This window comes from Aptenodytes patagonicus, chromosome 1 (assembly GCF_965638725.1).
Source record: "Aptenodytes patagonicus chromosome 1, bAptPat1.pri.cur, whole genome shotgun sequence".
NCBI lineage: Eukaryota > Metazoa > Chordata > Aves > Sphenisciformes > Spheniscidae > Aptenodytes > Aptenodytes patagonicus.
Window position 1 is genome coordinate 206,779,269 of NC_134949.1, and position 21,018 is coordinate 206,800,286.

The window sequence follows — 21,018 nt, forward strand, 5'->3', positions numbered from 1 at the left end:
CAGCATAGCTCTAATGATGAAAATGTAAGGTTTACCTAGTGCAGACATGAGAGATTCCCATATTAAAATGGTTAAGGGGCTAAAACATGGATCCTATAACCTCTCCTCTGGCAGCATCCACAGTTCAGGTAAGCAGTTACAAAGCTCTCAGTTTGGCTTCCAGGGCAAGTATCAGCTGAGTTAGAAAACAACAAAAGCTGGAAGTATAACCACCTCCTTTCCCATTTTCTTATTCATTATAAGATGGCAGAAAAAGAGTTGAAACCCTTACCTTCTCCACCACGCCTCCTCCAGTGAATGCCATGAAGGAAAACCGCTGAAATACATGAATTTATTTTCTTCTCTTTATTTGTGCTTCCCATTTTGATCATTTGATGTATGTTATGATCTGCAACGTATGATCTTCCCAGTAAAGGATTGAGAGCTAATTTATAGCACCAGCACTACAAAGTGGGACTTGTAGGAGGAAAGAATTGATAGACATTAATTAAAAGTACCTCATTAAATTTAGCATAGTCCCTTTACCACTACATATATCTTAATTCCTTTCTGATAACACAGTATTGATCCAAGAAAGCCCAACACCTTGTATGAATACTTGTGCCTAACTAATGCCTTTTAGTTACTTCCTTTGAACTTATATGTATTGTACCTATGACTGATAATTATTTCAGTTTCCAAAGAAGCAGTCACATGGCTGGGCATTAATCAAGCACCTCTTCAGTGACTCCTAAAATGCTAGATCACCATCCAGCTGTCACCTATCAAACTTTTTGGTGGCTACTTTCCACCCCAATGATTGAAATTTGAATTATGGAACATAGGTGACTCAGAAGGCCGTTTCCCATAGTCTTACAGGCCATCAGGTAGGAAAGTTAGAATGAAAAGAGATAAAAATTTCATCATCATACTGATTCTCTGTTCCAGATTAGGTCTATTCTCCTACCTGTGATGCCTCCTAATAAATGGTGATTATTCAATACCTCCATAAATATGAAGTATAAAAAAAGTATAAAATAAGTATTTTTAAAAAATCAGAATAGCACTAGATATTTGTAAGTACTCATCACTTCCTCATCACACTCTAATTTCTATAATCATCACAGTAAAACATACTTGAGAGATGACAGTTTTGGGACCTCAGTGCTTGAAGTGAGCTTCTAAGTACCCTCTGCATTAAATACGTCATCTTTACTGAACCAACAGCTCAGATGTAACTATGATCAAATAAGCAACTTTTGAACAGCATTTGTTAGCCTGGAGTGGGAATATTTATACTGATCTTTGAATTGCAGTTATTTCTAATATTAATGCTATGAGCCAATGTAGTATGCAGTGCAAACATTTGGTAGTCTGTTACTCTAGGATTATTGCTTACAGCATCACAGGTCACTCCTGATGTAAGAGAGCAGAATACTAAGGGATATAGAAAGAAAGAAAGATAGACACAATGTGGTCAAGTCTACTTTGAAAGGAAGTATGATGAAAGCGTTTAGCAAAGGTCCTAGCAAATTATATACCCTATACAGTACAGCTGACTTGTGAATTTGAGCATTTCCACATGTGCTGGGCAGCTGGCACATGTGTCACTCTGTGCCTGCTCAGAATTACTGGACTGGGGATATTTACCCTCTGAGAAGGGAGCAGAACATAAGCAGAACTCTCTCAACAAACGTAACCATCACTGATTAAACTTAACGTTACTAGGGAACCATAATAAGATGACATTAAATAGTCATTGACTCATTTCCCAATGAGCAATGAAAACTGAAAGGGTTACCATATGCCATTAATTTAAACGATATCAGAGGGGCCTCATAAGAATGAGAAATGACTGCCACGGGTAATTTGTACATATATTAAGTCAGGTTATTTTTGAATCTTGAGATTTTTGCAAACAAGAAGAAAAAATATTTTAGAAATTCTCTTTTGTTACTAGAATGTTATTTGCTTGAATTGAACTCTGAGAGCAGAGGAGACATCATTTGTTGTCACCCCAGGTAGGTAATTACTGGGTTGAGACCATAAATATCAATATGTCAATAATTAAGGGAACTAATATCGACTCTTTTTTACATATATGCGGACCAGATTCTTGGCTGGCATAATAATCAGCATATCTCCATCCAAGTCAGTGCTATCAAGCTGCATTGATTTACAGCCATTGGAGACTGAGACGATGTAGACAATAGCTATTTTTAGAAGGCATTCTTTGGAAGAAACCGTTATGATGAGGCCAAATTCTACACCCCTTACTCAGATGCACAGTCCCAATGGGATTAAGAGTAAGAAGAGAAAAATGTGGCCCATCTCCTAAGGTTATGTCTGAGAGTTGAACATAAATTCTGATGCAGCTTAATAATTATCACATTTGAGCTACATACATACACATTTAAAACGCCATAGAAGATAGATTAAATTTTAAAAGCAGTGGTGCTTGAAACACAAGCAGGCCTGAGCTGAAAAGATAAGAAACCAATCCAAGGCATAGATGCTAACATTGTTCTCCCTCTCTTACTCGACAGCTGCTTGTCTGAGGATCTGTCATATGGAAAATATGTGAACGCAATGAAACATCTGTTAATGTATCTCTGCTCCCACCCAGCTCCTTAAAAGCAAAAACTGTAGCCTTGTTACTATTTTCAATAGTGCCCAGACACTTGTTCTGTGCATCGCAGCACAGGGATGGTGATGCCTGGGAGCTGCCTGCCTGCTTAGGGCCAGAATGGCAGCGCACTGCAGTCATCTCAGGCATGTGGGGTAATACAAAGACAAGGTCTTAAAGCAGCGTGTAATCCTAAAAAGTCCCATTCCAGAGGATTTCCATTTAGGAATACTTAGCACGAGGAGACCTAAATGCACAAGCAGCTAGTTTAGTTTGCAGTATGCTCTACCTAGGGAGATAATTACTAGTTCAGCTGCTTCTGTTACCTCTTTTCATCTTATTAGACAGCCACTTCTCTGATCTCTTGCATGTTGACGACACATGGCATTCATACCTGCTGAAGACACTGACAAATTATTCCTGGCATTTGTTATTATTACTTTGTTTCTTTACTGGGGAAACTGGGAGAATGTCAGCACACTGGGTGCAATTAGGAAAAAAACAAGGAGGCTCCTTTTTCAGATAGAAAAGAGGAGTAAAAGTAAAGAGTCCAAATGCATGTTTCTGTTGGCTTTAGCAATAGCCAGGCAGCTTCACAAACTTAATAAAATGTGCTCCCTTCTCCTTAACGCCTATAAAATATATATCCCTGTATAGAAACAGCAATCTCACACCAGACTGAGATTGCAATGAAAAAAGTATATTGGTTCAACTGAGCATTATTTTTCTACTGACAGACAAGGTACTTTGCGTCATTTCAAAATCTAATACTTATTATATTCTCATTTGTCTGGTTTTTTTCCCCTGTCTGTAAACACAGCAGTAGGCAAGTTTAACCACACTAGGAAATTTCAATTTTCAACCTGAAGATGAGATGACAATCTGTCTCAGTTGCTGTCATGATCTTCTATCTCAAGCTGACATGTTTATTCTTGGACATTTACACTGTGGTAGAGAATGCCATGAAGGAGCTGAGTTATAAATGTTAGTTTTGATTGAATATGACAGTGCAAATAAACATGCCAATACACTCTATAACTTTGTCATCCTCTCTTATCCTCTCGACGCTGCAGCTGATACCCCTGGGCACCTGCTGCCAGTAAGTCCATAGAATGGTATGGGCATCAGACAGGCATATATGAAAATGACCCATGAATACCAGCTAATAAGAACAGAATTTAGATGTGAAACCATAGCACCATGAAAAACAATGTAAAAGCTCTGGAAAAAAAACAATTGATGTTCACTGCAAAATTCTCTGCTACCCAGCAGTTATACCCTTGTTTAAAGAAGAAACCACATAGCAACAGGAAAAGAGAATCACACAAAATGTCTACGATCATCCTCAGATCAGCCGGTGAAAGATTTATTTTAAAGAGCAGTCTTCATTGTGCAACTCCCACTGTAAAATGGGTGTAGAGGAAAACCTCATACAATGACGAAGGTGGAAAAATCATAGTAAATCTCCATGTCAGTGCCTTTTGTTTTTACTGCTTTGGATGTGCATTTTGCAGAGCCATAAAAGCATGGAAAAACCTACCAAACAAGCAAATGCTCTTCTTTAACCCTTTGGCACTGGGCAAGGAGTGTCTGGAAATCTTGACTTTTAGTGTCAAGGGTATCAAAACAAAAAAAAAAAAACAGCTCACAACTCTCAAAGTCTGGCAAGAGAAGTGGAGAACATAAAAGCTGTGAAAATGAGGCTAGCTAGACAAAAATAAAGAAAAGGATTGGCACTAGAAAATATTAGGTCTCTGACTGATTTTTAAACAAATACAAAGAAAGTTGGGGTTTTTTTAAAAGATGCACTGTTTCTGCTTTGTAAAAATGGTATTTAAAGCAGAAAATGAAGAATTTGTCTGATTGCTAACAAAATAGCAGTAAACTAGTCTTCATAAGCTGTTGTCTTATTGTCATGTTCTCCCATTCTAGTCAAAGAAAAAGTTCCAAATAAAGTGATGTGACAAAGTGTTTCTGAGTATTATAAGGTCACTTTCTTTCCCAAGCTTGAAAATTCAGGATTCAAATAGCTTAGCCACTATGTTTTCAAAATAAGAAAAGATAGAAGTAATCTGTATTTTGACACTGTTACGAATAAACAGAAAATTATCCGATGAACTCCTTTTAGCTCTGACACACAGTCATAATAGTGGTCCAGTTGCTCAAGTGGAATCAATATAATTATGTCAAATAAAACTAGTAGACAATTTGGTGCAATACTGAATATTTACATATTCATAATGTGACTAAATATAGGCATATATTTTCACATGTGCATGTGTGTACATGCACACATGTGTGTAGGTCAACTCCTTGATTTTACCAAGATATTTTGCATGGCCTGTATTGTCCTTCCCCCTGTATTGTCCTGGTCCCTGTGATTCCTATTCTAGGAATTTTTCTCCTCATCTCCTGTAGGTTGATGGGGATTAATTCAAGATTATCAGGGCTGCTGGACATGCGGCATTCAAAACAGCAAGTACCCAATGCTCAAGTGGTTTATTTTTCACCTCAGAGCTTGGTTGTGTCCCTAACTTGATGGCTCTGACTATGCACGTGGTACTTGTGGGAGCCCCAGTTCTCCAGCAAGTACCACTGCCCTCTTTCCTCCATTTGGAGCACTCAAGTACAAAATGCAGCAAAAGGGGCTGACTTGGCTAAACAGGTCAACCATCCAGAAGGAAGCTGTTTGCTAGAAGAAGAGAAGAATGAAACTTAGTTCAGGCACCCCGCTGCCACACTGCTGCCCTCATTTCTGAGCTACCACACAGCTTGTGCCTTAGTCCTCAGTCCACATCTTACCCAGCTGTGGCCCTGGGTGAAGGGGGACATAACTTCTGCCCTTCGAACCAACCTCATCCCTTTCTGAGTGCCTCCGGTGTACTCAGAAAACATCCATGGGATGAGGTCCCTCGGGAGATGGCTGTGTCAGGGGACCTCTCTGTCTGTGCCTGCACTGCTGACGGGCGCAGTGGGCAGTGAAGGGAACAGGTGGCGACACCCACAGGCCCCATGGGGGATCTTTGTGGAGTAAAGGGCATCAGGTGGCTCCCAAAGGCAGGCAGGCCAGTGAGCTTTCCCCAGTCAAAGTGTCTAAATGCATCTTCAACATTAAATCAAGCAGTTCAAAATAATGACTGCAGTTCACTGTTTGTGAAATGAAGATAACAAACACATAATTACTTGAAAGGGCTGTGGTGAGGATTAACGTGAAAGTTTGAGAGCAGCTCAGATATGGGGACAGAAACCCCCAAACAGCAACCATTTCTGTAAGAATGCTAAAGTACAATTTCTAATGCTCATGGCAAGGATAATCTTCCAGCTCATTCTTTTTGCAATGCTTTTCCTGTCTGGTGGAAAAAGATAAAAGGTTTGGCCATACTTCCGGATGTAGAGCTTCTTCCTTTTTCTCAGGCAGAAGATAGGAGTATTGAGTTCTGTTTTGTGCATGTGTCACTAAAAAAAGAAGAAAATAGGTTACAGGAACTGTGACTACAAGATCTGCAGGTGTGTGTCCCATGATCACAGGCAGAGCAGCTGGGAGGTCAGGAAATTGCTGGTTTCAACTTTGAACAGGCTGTATAATAAATTCAAGCTAAAATTAAACCATGCGTCCCTCTGGGAAAAATCAAAAGCATTTGTTAAACCTGCAAACCAACAGATTGCATATTTTACCTGGACTGATTTTGAGCTATGTGACTCTTCCTTCAAATTAGATTTACATTAAAGGACATACAGCTACTGTGTACCTTTTTGTCCTTTCACCTTTCTGCCTTGATGACTACTGCAGTTGTTGTAGATACTGAAAGACTAAACAAGAGACACAATGTTCTTCAAAGGAGCCATGCAAAGCTCAGATACAACTCTTATAAAAGTATTTCCAATCCAGCAAGTAAACTAAGAACTTGATAGTGTCAGGAAAGGCAAAGCTCAAATGCAGTTGAGACTTGCAAGGGATGTCAAGTGCAACATGAAGAGTTTCTACTACTATATTAGTACAAAAAGGCTGAACAAGGAAAATATGAGCCTGTTGCTGAATGAGGCAGATGATTTAGTGAGAGCAGACATGGATGAGGCTGACATACTCATTGCTTTCTTTGCTTCAGACTTCACCAAGAAGGTCTCCCAGACCTCCATGCTTATTGAAAGGGTTCAAGAAGGGAAGAACAATCAGCAGCAGATAAGGATCCAGTCATGGAGTACTTGGGAGCTCTCGACCTATGTAAGTCCTTGGGACCAGATGGGCTGCATCCAAGGGTCTGGAGACAACTGGCTGATGCCCTTACAAGGCTGCTCTCTATCATCTTTGAAAGGTTGTAGAGATCAGGCAGATCCCCTGATGACTGGGGAAAGGCAAACATAGCACACGTCCTTAAAAAAGGCCAAAAGAACAATCCAGAGAATTACAGGCTGGTCAGCCTCACTTTGGTTCCTTGGAAAATGATGGAGCAAGTCCTCTTGGAGCAAATTCCTGGGCACAGGAAGGAGAAGAAGGTGACTGGGGACAGCCAGCATGGCCTTACCAAGGGTAAATCATGCCTGACAAACCTCATTGCTTTCTGTGAAAAAAATCACTGAGTTTGTGGGCAAGGGGAGAGGAGTAGATTTCATTTACCTTGACCTTAGCAGGGCATTTAACAATGTCTCCCTGCAGTATTCTTGTATCCAAGTTGGGACAAATGGTGGGGGTGAGTGGACAACCAGACGGATTGAAAAACATGGCTGTATGATTAGGTTCAGTGGGTAGTGATTAGTGGGTTGTACTCAACTTGGAGGCAGTAGAAGTGAAGTAATGCAGGGGTCTATCCTGGGACCTGTCCTGTTTAACAATGTGGTGGGTTGACCCTGGCTGGATGCCAGGTGCCCACCAAAGCCATCTATCACTCCCCCTCCTCAGCTGGACAGAGGAGAGAAAATATAACAAAAAGCTCATGGGTCAAGATAAGGACAGGGAGAGATCATTCACCAATTACTGTCACGGGCAACACAGACTCGACTTGGGGAAAAATTAATTTAATTTATTACCAATCAAATCAGAGTAGGGTAATGAGAAATAAAACCAAATCTTCAAACACCTTCCCCCCACCCCTCCCTTCTTCCCGGGCTTAACTTCACTCCCAATTTTCTCTACCTCCTCCCCCCTGATCGGTGCAGGGGGATGGGGAATGGGGGTTGTGGTCAGTTCATCACACGTTGTTTGTGCCACTCCTTCCTCCTCACGGGGAGGACTCCTCACACTCTTCCCCTGCTCCAGCATGGGGTCCCTCCCACAGGAGACAGTCCTCCATGAACTTCTCCAACGTGGGTCCTTCCCACAGGCTGCAGTTCTTCACAAACTGCTCCAGAGTGGGTCCCTTCCACAGGGTGCAGTCCTTCAGGAACAGACTGCTCCAGCGTGGATCCCCAACAGGGTCACAAGTCCTGCCAGAAAACCTGCTCCAGCATAGGCTCCTCTCTCTCCACGGGTCCACAGGTCCTGCCAGGAGCCTGCTCCAGCGCGGACTTCCCACGGGATCACAGCATCCTTTGGGCTCATCCACCTGCTCTGGCGTGGGGTCCTCCATAGGCTGCAGGTGGATATCTACTCCACCATTAATCTCCATGGGCTGCAGGGGGACAGCCTGCCTCACCATGGTCTTCACCACGGGCTGCAGGGGAATCTCTGCTCTGGCACCTGGAGCATCTCCTCCCCCTCCTTCTTCAATGACCTTGGTGTCTGCAGAGTTGTTTCTTTCACATATTCTCACTCCTCTCTTCTGGCTGCAATTGCTGTTGCACAGGTTTTTTCCCACTTCTTAAATACGTTATCACAGAGGCGCTACCACCAGCACTGATTGGCTTGGCCTCAGCCAGCACTGGGTCCATCTTGGAGCCGGCTGGCATTTGCTCTGTTGGACATGGGGGAAGCTTCTAACAGCTTCTCACAGAAGCCACCCCTGTAGCCCCCCTGCTACCAAAAACTTGCCACACAAAGCCAATACAAACAACTTCATCAATAACCTGGAGGATGCATCAGAATGTTTGCACATCAAGTTTACAGCCCAGCCATGCACATGAACATGAATAGTGATCCTTCTCTTTCAACTAGAAGGAATATATTTTCAATGTACCTGACCTAGAGGCAGCAGTCCTTCCTTGTTTCAAGCTCTTTATCCTGTGCCTCATATCACCGTTTTCCCAGCCCACCCCTGCCCTTACCCCCTCCTCAACCTATCACAGTTTTCCCTGTTCCCCATTCCATCTTTTCTGCTTTTGCCTTCTTTTGCCCTGGTCCCAACCCACCTCTTGTCTCTGTTCCCTAACCAGTGCCTCTCCTCCCTGCTCCTCCCATCCCAGCCAGGCTCTCCCTGAAACATTTGCATTTTCTCCTTCTCTCTCTAAGTTTCTGAGCTGCAACCAGGAGAGCATTGAGAGCACAAGACAGGGCAGGCCCTGGGTTTACTCTGACATCCCCTCAGAGGCACAATAATTTGTCCCAGGGACAGCTCCACACAGATGCTGCAGCTTCAGCCTGGCCCATGCTTGATGCACATGGAGTCTTCAGAGATGCTGAAGACAAACCTCTGACAAACACGTGGGAATGGTGTTTCTGGGAGACTCTAACAAATTAAGGTTGGGTTGGCTTTCACAAGGATAGAAATAGTCACTCATTTTGGATCTCACTTTCAATGCTTGCCAGATAAAACAATTTGGCCAAAGCTTAGACACAGTAGGGATACTTAGTGAAAAGTCTGTATAACATTTTATTATCACCAGGAAAGCATTAAGACATCCCTGACTTCTTTTTGAGCAACTTTAACTTGAAACAGGAAAAGAAACTTAAAGTAACATCCAAGGTGGAAGTTAATCAGTCTGAGCAATTACAGCCCATGGCAACTGAAGAGGATGGTGACAATGGAAAATGGAAAGCAAACTTAACATTTCCACTTCTTCCGAAACCAAACATACAACCAGTTCAGCCACATTTGTATGTTTCTCTTACACAAAGCAAATATGGACAGAAACCATCTCTTCTTCCCTAGCAAAGGGTAATACAGAGTGGTGCAGTAGTGCAGCACAAAGACAATTAATAATTATTAAAAATCAATTGAGCGGGTGATCCTAAGCATCAGACAGTGGTGCAGCCAAGTGATGTCTGGGAGCAGGAGAGAGAACTAAGTTCTTTCTCTACTTATTAAATGACAAAGTAATGAAAATGGGACTGTTCTCTCAAATCTAGGCCCTCTTTATATGTCCATCCACCTTAATCCAAGAAGCAGTTATGCTCATTAAGGATATCCAGTGATTTGACTATATTCTACCAACTTGTAAAGGGGAGCCTTTTAAGAGAATTCCAAGAAAAATGCAGAATTTTTATCAAGATTTGAAATTTGTTCATGTAGTGTTAATGAAACATGAAATATGCCAGCTGCCAAACTTGCCAGTCTAGGCAGGTTTCCAGATTAGCTTGCTTTAATACTCTATTTTCTTTCTTCTTTAGTGGTGATATGAAATAAAAATAACATTGGGGATTTTGTTTTGCTTTGCTTATTTTTTGTGAGCATTTATGGAGGCTTTGTTTTTAATGTTCTTGCTTAATATCATATTCTCCAGAAGATCAAGAAGTAACATAGCCAAAGATAGCTTCAATTATCCAATATAGAGTATGCAGGAAAACACAGTATTATGAATCTTTTTTCTTCTTTCTATATTTTGCATCTGTAATCAAACTCATGTGCAAATAATGACAGTTAGACATCCTATTACTTGATTGTGCCTTCAATTTGGGAAGCGAGATAAATAAGTGGCATCAGCTGGGCCAGCAATTAACTATGCATTGAACTGCAGTTTCAAAAATAGAGCCTAAGTCGACTCTTTTAAAAAGACTGGTCCCACAATATCAGTATACCATGTGCATGTATTGTTAAAATATACACAGCCATTGAACATTTCCTAACATGCATAGGATAATATGAGGTGGACATGTACTGCTCAGTATGAAAAAGCATTCAAAAATACAGGAATGGACTCAGGGGCTTGCAACATGAGTGACCATCTGACATCTTCAGGTCTCTGGTCATGTCTACATGACAGGCTGTGGTGCTGTGCATGGACACACAGGCTTGCTGAGCACCAAAAGCAGTATTGCTACAGTGCCAGGGTTCCCCTGTGGTAGTGTGCAGAGCAGAGCACCCTTAGTGCTTCTGGCCAGGCCTGGCTTGTTCAGGGCTAACTGGGGTAGATAAGCCAAGAAGTGCGTTGCATTAACAACATTTGCAATGTGAAGGCAGCCAAAGTACAATGCATTCTTCTCTAGTCAAACTGGTGTGGAAAGACCACAACCTGCTCCATTTCCAGACAGTACAGTACATACACATATATACTCTAGTTGACCCTGCTCTGAGCAGAGGGTTTGGACTAGATGATCTCCAGAGGTGCCTTCATAAGTAAGCTATTCCATGATTCCTGACATGGGGCAAATGTCAATGCTATCCATCTCCTCATTAAAATGCCAAGATATCACTACTTTGAAAAACCTTGGAGTGAGTAAATGGAGGAGGAGCTGGGGAGAAGGTAGGTGTAAGTGGAATGTCTGAATAGAGATATCTACAAACAAAAAAGAAATCTGAAATAGAAGAGCTGGATAGTGGCACAGGCAGCTGGTCTAGAAGAAAGCTAAACCCATTTTCAGCAGTCAGGTTTTCTGGGAAAGAACTGGACAAAACAGTTATTGTGAATAAAGTATCTGAAGGCTTCAGCTGTACTCTTCTGTCAGTGAATCATTGGCAAGTATCTCCTTAATTTTGAGAATTTGCCATAGCTAATTGTCCTGTAATTTATGCAAATCTATTTCCATCATGTACACAGAATACTGGCTATTAGTTATTTATGAGTAGTAGTTAGCTAGCTCTGGGTCATGAATGAAACTGTTCAAGCAGGAGAAAACAAACAATTTAGGAATAATGAGCAATAAATGTTCTTTCTTTCTACACCTATCCCTGTTTCTAGGTGAATTCATACTGAAAGTCACCATTCACTGAAGAGATATTAACAAAAATCCATTTAAAAAACGTACATAAATAACGAACAGGAAAGGTTTCTATGTAGCACAATTATCAAAATGCAAAGAAGAATTGTAACATATTCTGGGTCAGATATTCTAGACTCATGTAAAATCAGCATCATTCTAGTGCCGACAGTGGGATCACTGAAGTTTGATTTATACCAGATGCGAGTCTGGACTTTATTTCTTTTTTTTTTTTTTTTCCGTTGTTCAACCAGCTTCACTGCAGAAGATTATTAGAAAAAAAGGACTTAGGAAGACCACAGTAGCAGGCAATTGGAAAGATGAGATGCAAATTGATTAAGGCATGAATAGGTTATTGCAGAGAGGCAGAGGAAAGAGAAGCCATATTCTGGCAATGTTACGGTGTTTGTGACATGTGAACTCAGAGATGGTGGAGATGAAGGGCAGAAAAGAAAGTCTGGGGCTAGGGATGTCTCCAGTTCTGCAGTAATTTGATACTAACCTTCGAGAGCTGAAAAAAACTTAACAAAACTCTTAACAAATTTAACTAAGGAAAAGGTTAGAGAAACAGAAAGACTCGACAACAGATTTCACCCAGAGCAGATTTAGAACAAGTTTTCTTCACCGGGTTTACTCTGGTGTCAATTTTGGCTAAAATTATTTTTTTTTATCATGAATTAGGACTATGACTTCCTTTTTCCCACTGCCTGGCTTTATTGCGACAATAACCAACAAAGTATTTTTCTAGAGATATCAGCCTGGACATGTGAAGCACTTTCCCAAATTTTCTACTGTCTACAAATATGTACCAGTGACAAACCCAAAGGACCACAACACTTGCTTCACCCAAAATCTCTGCCATAATTCTGCCTACATACAGGTGTGCACCATCAGATACATACACACATGATTTTTTCTTCACCATCAGAGAAACCTGAAAAAAAGAAAGAGTCTAGATTTAATTTGTAAAATGCTTTAAACCACAACACTACAGAAAACACATGGGAAGCAAGAAAAAGCAGAAATTTCAGAAGAATAACCACTTCAAACTCAGTTGCCCATGTGCAAAAAAACATTCTCAGGAACCCACTGTTTAATAAATTGATACTAGTCATATATAAAAGTTAACTGTCTGAACTAAATACAAACTACAGCAATGCTAGTGGGAAGTAATTTACATTGACAGCTTTTCAAAACAGCTAGTTTTCCTTGATCCAAAATAAAATTTTCGAGAATACACCACAGCTGTTTTTAAACCTACACTGCAAGTTCCTGGAGGGGAAAAAGAAATAGGAAGAACAGATAAAAATGACTGTAGAAAGGGAAAGGCATGGTTCCAGCCAGCCCTCTTTCTCCTGTTTCTCCCTGTGTCTGGATACTCCATGGTAAAGGAAAAAAATATACAGGATGGGGCAGGACACAGGCCTGCAATCTGGTACCACAAATCAGGAGAACTGCTGGAGGTTGTTTATGGTCTGATCTTTGCTGGACAGTAAAAATAAACACAGAGCAAGAGAAAATCAGGATAAAGCAATTAAAAGAAACACCCAGAAATAAAACCAGTAACCAGTGCAGCTTGGAACAGAGAAGAAATATGAAAAATTCTCCCTCTGCATGGCCTGAAGGGGCAAAACTAGGTTATACTTCAAGTAAACCAAGAACAAATGCATCCCTGATAGAGCCTGTAGCCAGATAGGAACGACTCTGCTCACAGGTGTGGTAAGATCTTGATCTCCTCTCACTGTGCCCTCCCAGTTCTTCATGACTTAACGCCAGTTCAATTGCACGATAAACCTCCTTGCAAAGATACAGGGCTAAAGGCCAGCCAAGGCCCACAGAGGAGTGTGTCGCTCCTCCCCTGATTAATTCAGGCAGAAGGAACCTGATCAAAGAAGTGCTGACATTCAATCAAAAGTCAGACAATATGCTCATGAGTAATAAGCACCATCACATTGTCAGGATGTGCCAAGACTTCCACTGAAGTACCTACTGGAAAAGAAGGAGGTAGGCCAGAAAGGTGGTTGCACAATATATGTGACAGAAGCTCAAGAAAAATAAACAGTTCCCCAGCCGGAAAAAAACCCTCCTTGATTCCCATGTGCACTTAAGAGGGGACAGACAAGACACCGTTCACGCTAAAGCTGTTTCACCTCATATAGTAGCTGAATGCAGGAGACTCATCTGGGTGCAAAACCTATGGGTGCCATACAGTTATCCATAAGATGCATGGCAAAAACTTTGTCCAGCACAGATGAAACCAACTCAGTATGTGAATTAGGAGCACCAGAGGTCTAAAGGACAAGGAAAAGGTTGGCAAAGAATTGACCTATTTGGAAAACAAGTCCACAAAAGCACAAGTCATCTTTCTGGTCTGCCAGTCCAAGCCATTGGAAAACTGCCTTACCTCATTGGGGTGGAGCAGGGACAGGTCTCCAGGTCTTCACCATCCTGAGCCTCTCCTGTTTTTTAGATAACAAGATCAAAAACTTCAGTGACAAGAGGATTGCAAAACTTTCTCCCTGATGCTTTCCCCAAAAAGATGTAGCATCCAGGCTGAGACATGAAAACAAAGCTTGTAGGACATTATGGGAAAATTACCAGAGACTGTCTTTCCCTGGAGCTAAGGTGTCTGAGGAAAATAGTCAAGCCCTGAGCATGTCCAACCCTGCTCAAATCTGTTCATCGCCAGTGCTAAATGATATATGTGGCATGTATCACCAATAAAAATATTGAATATTTACTTCTTTCTCCTAATGCCATAGTTTCCTCAAGCAATTACCATCTCCCATAAACACCAGTCCTCACTAATTAAAGGACTCTTACTTTAGGCATTCCTTCCCATAGTCTAATTTTGCTCATCAGTCAGATACTTCTCATGGCATGACAATACATGGTATGACAATACAGTACTGTAAATTCTAAAAATCATACCATTATCTTTCTCCCATACTTTCCTTTTTCATAAAAAAGAATTTAAAACATCTTCCAGGATACATCACACTTCTTGGAGACCAGATCCCATAGACCTTTAAAGAGGTGATGTTATCTCCATATAAAAATACTCTCCTGTGATGAGATTTCTGGTCATGAGCATATCAGTCAAGCAGAAAATGTCATAATGAAATAAGATGTATAAAAACTGACAAATTCTTACTAGAAATCAGGTACGTGATAGTCAACATTAGTGTAATGTATCTAGGGGTGTTACAGTCTCCTACTTTGTGTCTTTTAAATGAAGGCTCTGGCTTAGTAGCTGCATGGAACTGACACAGAAATGTGTGGTTTCTGTGGCCTGAGAGCAAGGGGAGCTCAGGTGAGATGACAAGGATGGGGGGGGTCGCTCCCTGCCCAGAACCTGTTTGAACAATGTGGACTGCTGAGAGTGGAAAGGCCATGCTAAAGGCCAAATATATTATGAGCTTGCTCACTGCCAAGATACCTGGAATACCACCTCCATGCCCATGCACACCATTATAACCTTTCTCTTACAAAAAAGCTGTTGTTGCCTGGCTCTGCCTAAAGAATTGGAAGCACAACTGAGGCAGAATTTGGTGTCACCAGCTCTCCACCAACAGTGCCAACAATAAAAAGAAAAGAAGCTATAAGAAAAAGAGCCTGGTAGGGAATGCTTGTGAGTTTCTGCCTCCTCCTAAGACAAAGAAAGCATGTGTTTCTAATGGCTTCTTTTTATAAAGTGCATTCAGATAAGGTTGGGGGGTTTTTTATCAGTTCAAATCCTTATTATAAGCTCTTCCATCTCTCTATTTGGCAAAACAATCAAGAAAAAGTTGTGCTTTCAGTACCTGCAGCTCTAAGTACAAATCAAAATACAAGTCATTGCTTGTAATTTTTTACAATCCTGTATTATTTTACCACTTTCAGACACCAGCTACATTACCTGGCACACGCAGCGTATTACTTTCCACAGGTCCAATGAAAAGTGTCTCTATTCAAATTTTTAAGCTGTTGTTAACAACTAAGTTCACCCCTACAGTATGAAAGTAATGTGGATATGCCATGGACATAAAAGCTTGACATTTTCAAATATTCAAATATTTTGAAGTTTGAGAAATTATGTTCTATTGAAATGAGCATTCATCTTTTCAACACAGACTAACAGGAGCTGTGGACACGCAGCAAGTCTGAAAATTAAGAACCTAATGTTAATGGAGTCTTTCCACAAATGTGCCTGCAGGTATGTGCAAGTATATTTTATATTCAGGCATTTCAGCGAAGAGATAAGTAAGAAGAAAATGTGTTTTGTACAAATTTATCTAACGTGAAGTGCTTAAGTTTTATTATGGGAACTTCTTAATGTTTTAAAAACATTATCCAATGGAAGAAAAGAATGTTTGGAGAGACATCCATTCATTCAATTGAAAAATCAAAATATTTGGGGCAGTATTCATCTCACTTAGCTCTGGAAATTTCCAGTTACGTATCTAAATCTGACTAAGTCACTCGAGGCTCCTGTGAAGCCAGTAGTGAGAAAGTAATTACTTCTAAGGAGATATTATTTTTGTCCTTTGATGTTGTTACTCTTTGTTTCCCTCAAAACAAGAGAAGTGTATTTTGAAAGTACTTGGTGCTCTGCGAGAACACGGCATAACAGTCTTATACTGTACCTACATTGTAAGGAAGGAGGGGAGATTGACTCCTCTGCTGAGGCTCAGATGGTCAGAGTAGCTGAGGTGGGAAGACACATCCAGAGATCCTCTAGTCCAACCCCTGCTCAAATCAGGGTCACCTGGAGGAGGTTGCTCTAATAAATCTATGAACCTTTTGGGACACTGGTGCCTGGAAGTGTCAGGCAGGATGATCACTGCCTTACCAGCGCCGTTGTGCTTCACACATTACAAGAAAGCAACAGCAGTGGTGAAGTTACCAGAAAATTTCAGGTGGCAGAACAGTTCCCTTGACCAGAAACACAAATATTCAACAATGAAAAAGACATAAAAAATAAAAAGGGGTGAGGTGGGGAGGAAACAGGAAAGGATGCAAAAAAAGTCATAAGTCATCCCATGTAATAGCTTGGTAGGAAAATATTTTCACACTTCAGGTCACTGAAACTGGACTGAAGCTCCACCCTGTGTAATGTATTTTAACTGTTGATAATTGAAATGGAACACACCAGCCTTTACTTATGCTGCCTAATGAATGTTATCATGTGGAAAAGGTAAATCAATAACAGCTGAGATCAAACATACCAATCTCCTTTTGAGTGTACAATGCTCTCATTTATATAAATCTTTACAATCTGACTGCCCTTCTCGTTTAAGCGCGGCAAGTGAAACATTACTCAGTACAAAAGACCTTCTCTCTTAAGAATTCTCCATGATGTTTGAAAGGATAGCCCAAATGAATTGCTGGAATGACCATTGAAAGGGCTACTCGTTAGCTATGACTGTCCTTGGGAATTAGCCAGATGTGAGGTAACGAGACCACAAAGTGCTGTTGGTATTGGCAGCAAAGCCAAGGTTCATCATAGTACCTCTTGTCTAGACTAGGGATGTAAAAGGAAATAGAAAACAATTCTTCGACTATATGCACTTCATGTTCCGTCCCCTTTTTCTATAGAAAAATGTAAGACATTTGGAATTTTTCATTTTTATTTGGGAAAGACAAATTTGGAAACCAGAGTGACTCATGCTGGAAAGTGTCTGACTGGCATGTGATAGCCAGCTAGCTCCAGAAAGTTAAGGCCGTAGGAAGAGTTTGAGGAAGGCATGTGGATTCAGATTTTAATGTGATTTAACTCTTACTACCCTCATCATTCATTTTGCTTTATTCACAGTGTAAATGACAGGGAGGTTCCTGTCATGGTTTAAATCCAGCCAGCAGCTAAGCACCACACAGCCGCTTGCTCACTCCCCCCAGCCCAGTGAGATGGGGGAGAGAATCAGAAGAGTAAAAGTGAGAAAACTCGTGGGTTGAGATAAAGACAGTTTAATAGGTAAAGCAAAAGCCATGCATGCAAGCAAAGCAAAACAAGAAATTCATTCACTACTTCCCATCGGCAGGCAGGTGTTCAGCCATCTCCAGGAAAGCAGGGCTCCATCATGCGTAACGGTTACTTGGGAAGGCAAAACGCCATCACTCTGAACGTCTCCCCCTTCCTCCTTCTTTCCCCAGCTTTATATACTGAGCATGACGTCATATGGTGTGGAATATCCCTTTGGTCAGTTGGGGTCATCTGTCCCAGCTGCGTCCCCTCCCAACTTCTTGTGCACCCCCAGCCTACTCGCTGGTGGGGTGGTGTGAGAAGCAGAAAAGGCCTTGACTCTGAGTAAGCACTGCTCAGCAATAATGAAAACATCCCTGTATTATCACCACTGTTTTCAGCAGAAATCCAAAACATAGCCCCCTACTAGCTACTATGAAGAAAATTAACTATCCCAGCCAAAACCAGCACTGTGCCTTACGTGGACAATCTATTTGTTTACAAGCAAGCTGATACATTCCAACAGGTCCACATACCCTGGGAATAAGAGTTTCAGTTTTAGGACTGTATTACGGGTCCACTCTCAAACACATTGCACAAATCTCCTATCAGGTAATTCTGCAGCACAGATACCCTGGAGGGAAAGTTCAGATCAGACCTCTATTTCTGACTCATTTGGGCAGCTGCAAAACAATTGCTTTCCTCTGCAGAGCATCCTGGCATTGCGGTATCCCTGTCTGAATCAAGATCCACCCACCCTTTACACAAAAACCCTCCTCTTTTCCAGCTGCTGCACTTCATCCCCTAGTCCACTCAAATTCAGTTACAGAGGGGATCACTGACCCAAAGCTATAGACTGAAGGAAAATTTATAGTCTTTTCTTAGGGTTTTCCCCAAAAGCTGCATCACACCTGTTTGGGGATTTTTTCCATTCAGTGGCAGCTACTGTAAGCTTAATAGCACTTCTCGCTCTCCTTTGCCTCCTTTCCTTAAGCAGGGTGCTGACATCCTCCTCTTTCACCCACCCCTCATTTCTTTTGGGAATGGTAGGCACTGAGTTTCTTCAGCCACCATATCTGTCCTATCTCTCATCCCTCAGCATTTACCCATTGCCTCATTTCCTAGTAATAAACCAAGGAAAAATTCACCATCTACACCCTAGGACCTTTTTAGTGTCCCTACCAGTGCAGGCTATTGGGAGGGTAAGGAAGCATCACAGTGCCCCCTGCTTTACCACCACCTGCTTATAGAAAAAACATTTTGTCTTCTGTTTCTGTTTCCAAAAGTATGTCTTGTTCCCCACTTTCTGTTCCAGTTCATGGTGTCCATGTGTGCTTCATTGTGCTGAGAAGCACAGAAGCTGATCTTTCCTTATCTATTTATGATTCCAAATAAAAACTGATGTTCTTTCAGGCAGGATGGTTTTAGCAGCAGGACTGGTGGGACTCACAGCACTTTCCTCTAAACCACCTACCATTGTGTGCATGCTCCAGATCATATGACACTGTAATGTAATTTTGACTGTTTGACACTCCAAATACACACAACTCCCTTAAAAGGTGCTTTCTTTTTTTAACCATTCTCACATTCCCATCCTTCAGTCCCAAAGTGCTACCGTTCAGGCACAGAGGCTATGAAGAGCTTTCTATGCTGGACACTTGCAATGTTGGAGTCCTACCAAAGCAGGCCTGCATGCTGCCTTCTGCTTGTTTCTTGGACCTCCCTGCTTCTCTGATCTTTGATTGTCACCTCCTCGCAGAAGTGGCACCCTCATGTACCATCCATGCCAGGCCCTCAAAGTTGGGGCAATGCTTTATATTTACAGACATATGGAGCAGACGCAGAGACTTCAAGGAGTACCAAATAACAAACACTCCTTACGCAGAGAAATAACCACACAGATGTGGGCAAAATGGACATCTGCACCCACTCCCTGCCTCCTTCTCATTCTTCTATTACTATCTGAGCTGACATGGAGTTTCTTAAGGAATGAAGGGCACTTCATCTCCCAGCTTACCCTCCTCTGCCAGCTTGTCTTCTAAATAACTCTCCAACCGTAAAGCTTCTTCTCAACTCAGTGCCTTTCTATGTCCTTGTTCAAACTTCTTTTTACGTGATCTGTGAAAGACCATCTCTTTGACAGCTTCCAGACCTTCTTGTCATGTAAGTGATGATCTCATGAAGTGCTCTACAAGACTGTCCATCGCTAAATTGCTCCCCCTCAGATTCAAGTTTTTGCTGGATCATAATAAGCTTTTTGCATATGTGCAAGGAAAATCATCCAGACTTAACGATGTCTTGAAACACTCCTTGAGATTTCAATCTGACATAAAGATTACAAATAAAAGAGAAAGTGCACATGAAGTCTGATGTTTGACAAGGATATGCAGCATGTGTCCTATGTGAAGGAGAATTGACAAGTCATTCAAATCATCACAAAAACCTTGAAAAGCAGGAGTTGTCCCTCACGTGACTGTTTTATGAGACAGGATGGCAGAATAGACGGGGAAAACTTTTGGTGATGACAAGACAAGAGCTGGAATAAAGGCAAGAACAGAGAAGTAGAACAATCTGTGTAGCTGTAGCAATGAAATCCCAGTCTGGCTTCCAACTTGCATGTTAACAACTGTGATGCCAGACATTTTAATGCTTCACAATTGCTTGGTTTTCACTTAGGTTTCTGCACATGATTGAATCTATTGAGGGACTGTGCTTTGGCCTTATATTTCTAAGATATATTTCATTCATTTTACATACACATTACACATCCTACTCAGGGCCTGGTGTTGTATTCGATATGCAATCTGTATTTAGAAAGCATTCCTTTTGGTTCACCCAAGTAAGAAATTCAATCACCATCTGGTGTCCTGATCATCCATACATGGAAAATTCATCCATCTTTTAATCTGCTCTGAAACTAGTCTTCATCTGATACTTTGGAGTGTCCAGGACATTTTTTTCTCTTGAGTGTCTCATTTCTGATTCTTTCTGGACCAGAGCCAGAAGTCTTACAGGGAAAGCATCTCTACATGAGAATAAAAGCCCATTTTAAAAGGTTGGAATAGTCTGGGTCAGGTATATGATCTAAAGCCAAAAGCCTCTCTCCAGCAGCCTTACGTTATTTACACTTGATCACATGTCAAGACCATAAGTCAGATCTGCATAACTAACTTTCATTCTCTCTATTAGTTACAGAAATGACAGTAAAATAGCTCACTCATCCAGGATTATTCACTGGCTGTTGTCAGGTCAGCTGAAGAAAAAAAGAGTTAAAAAGCTCTTGCAGAGCTGAAACAAGGGCAAAGCAATGATTTTGGTGTAATTTATTTCTTTACAGAAAACTACAGTTTAGGATTGACCAACAGATTTTCCAAATTTACATTGAATTTAGAAAATAGTAAGCCCTAAGAAAAGGGGGGAAAAAATCCTAAATACGTCATTACAAAATGGAACAGTTCTTTTTCC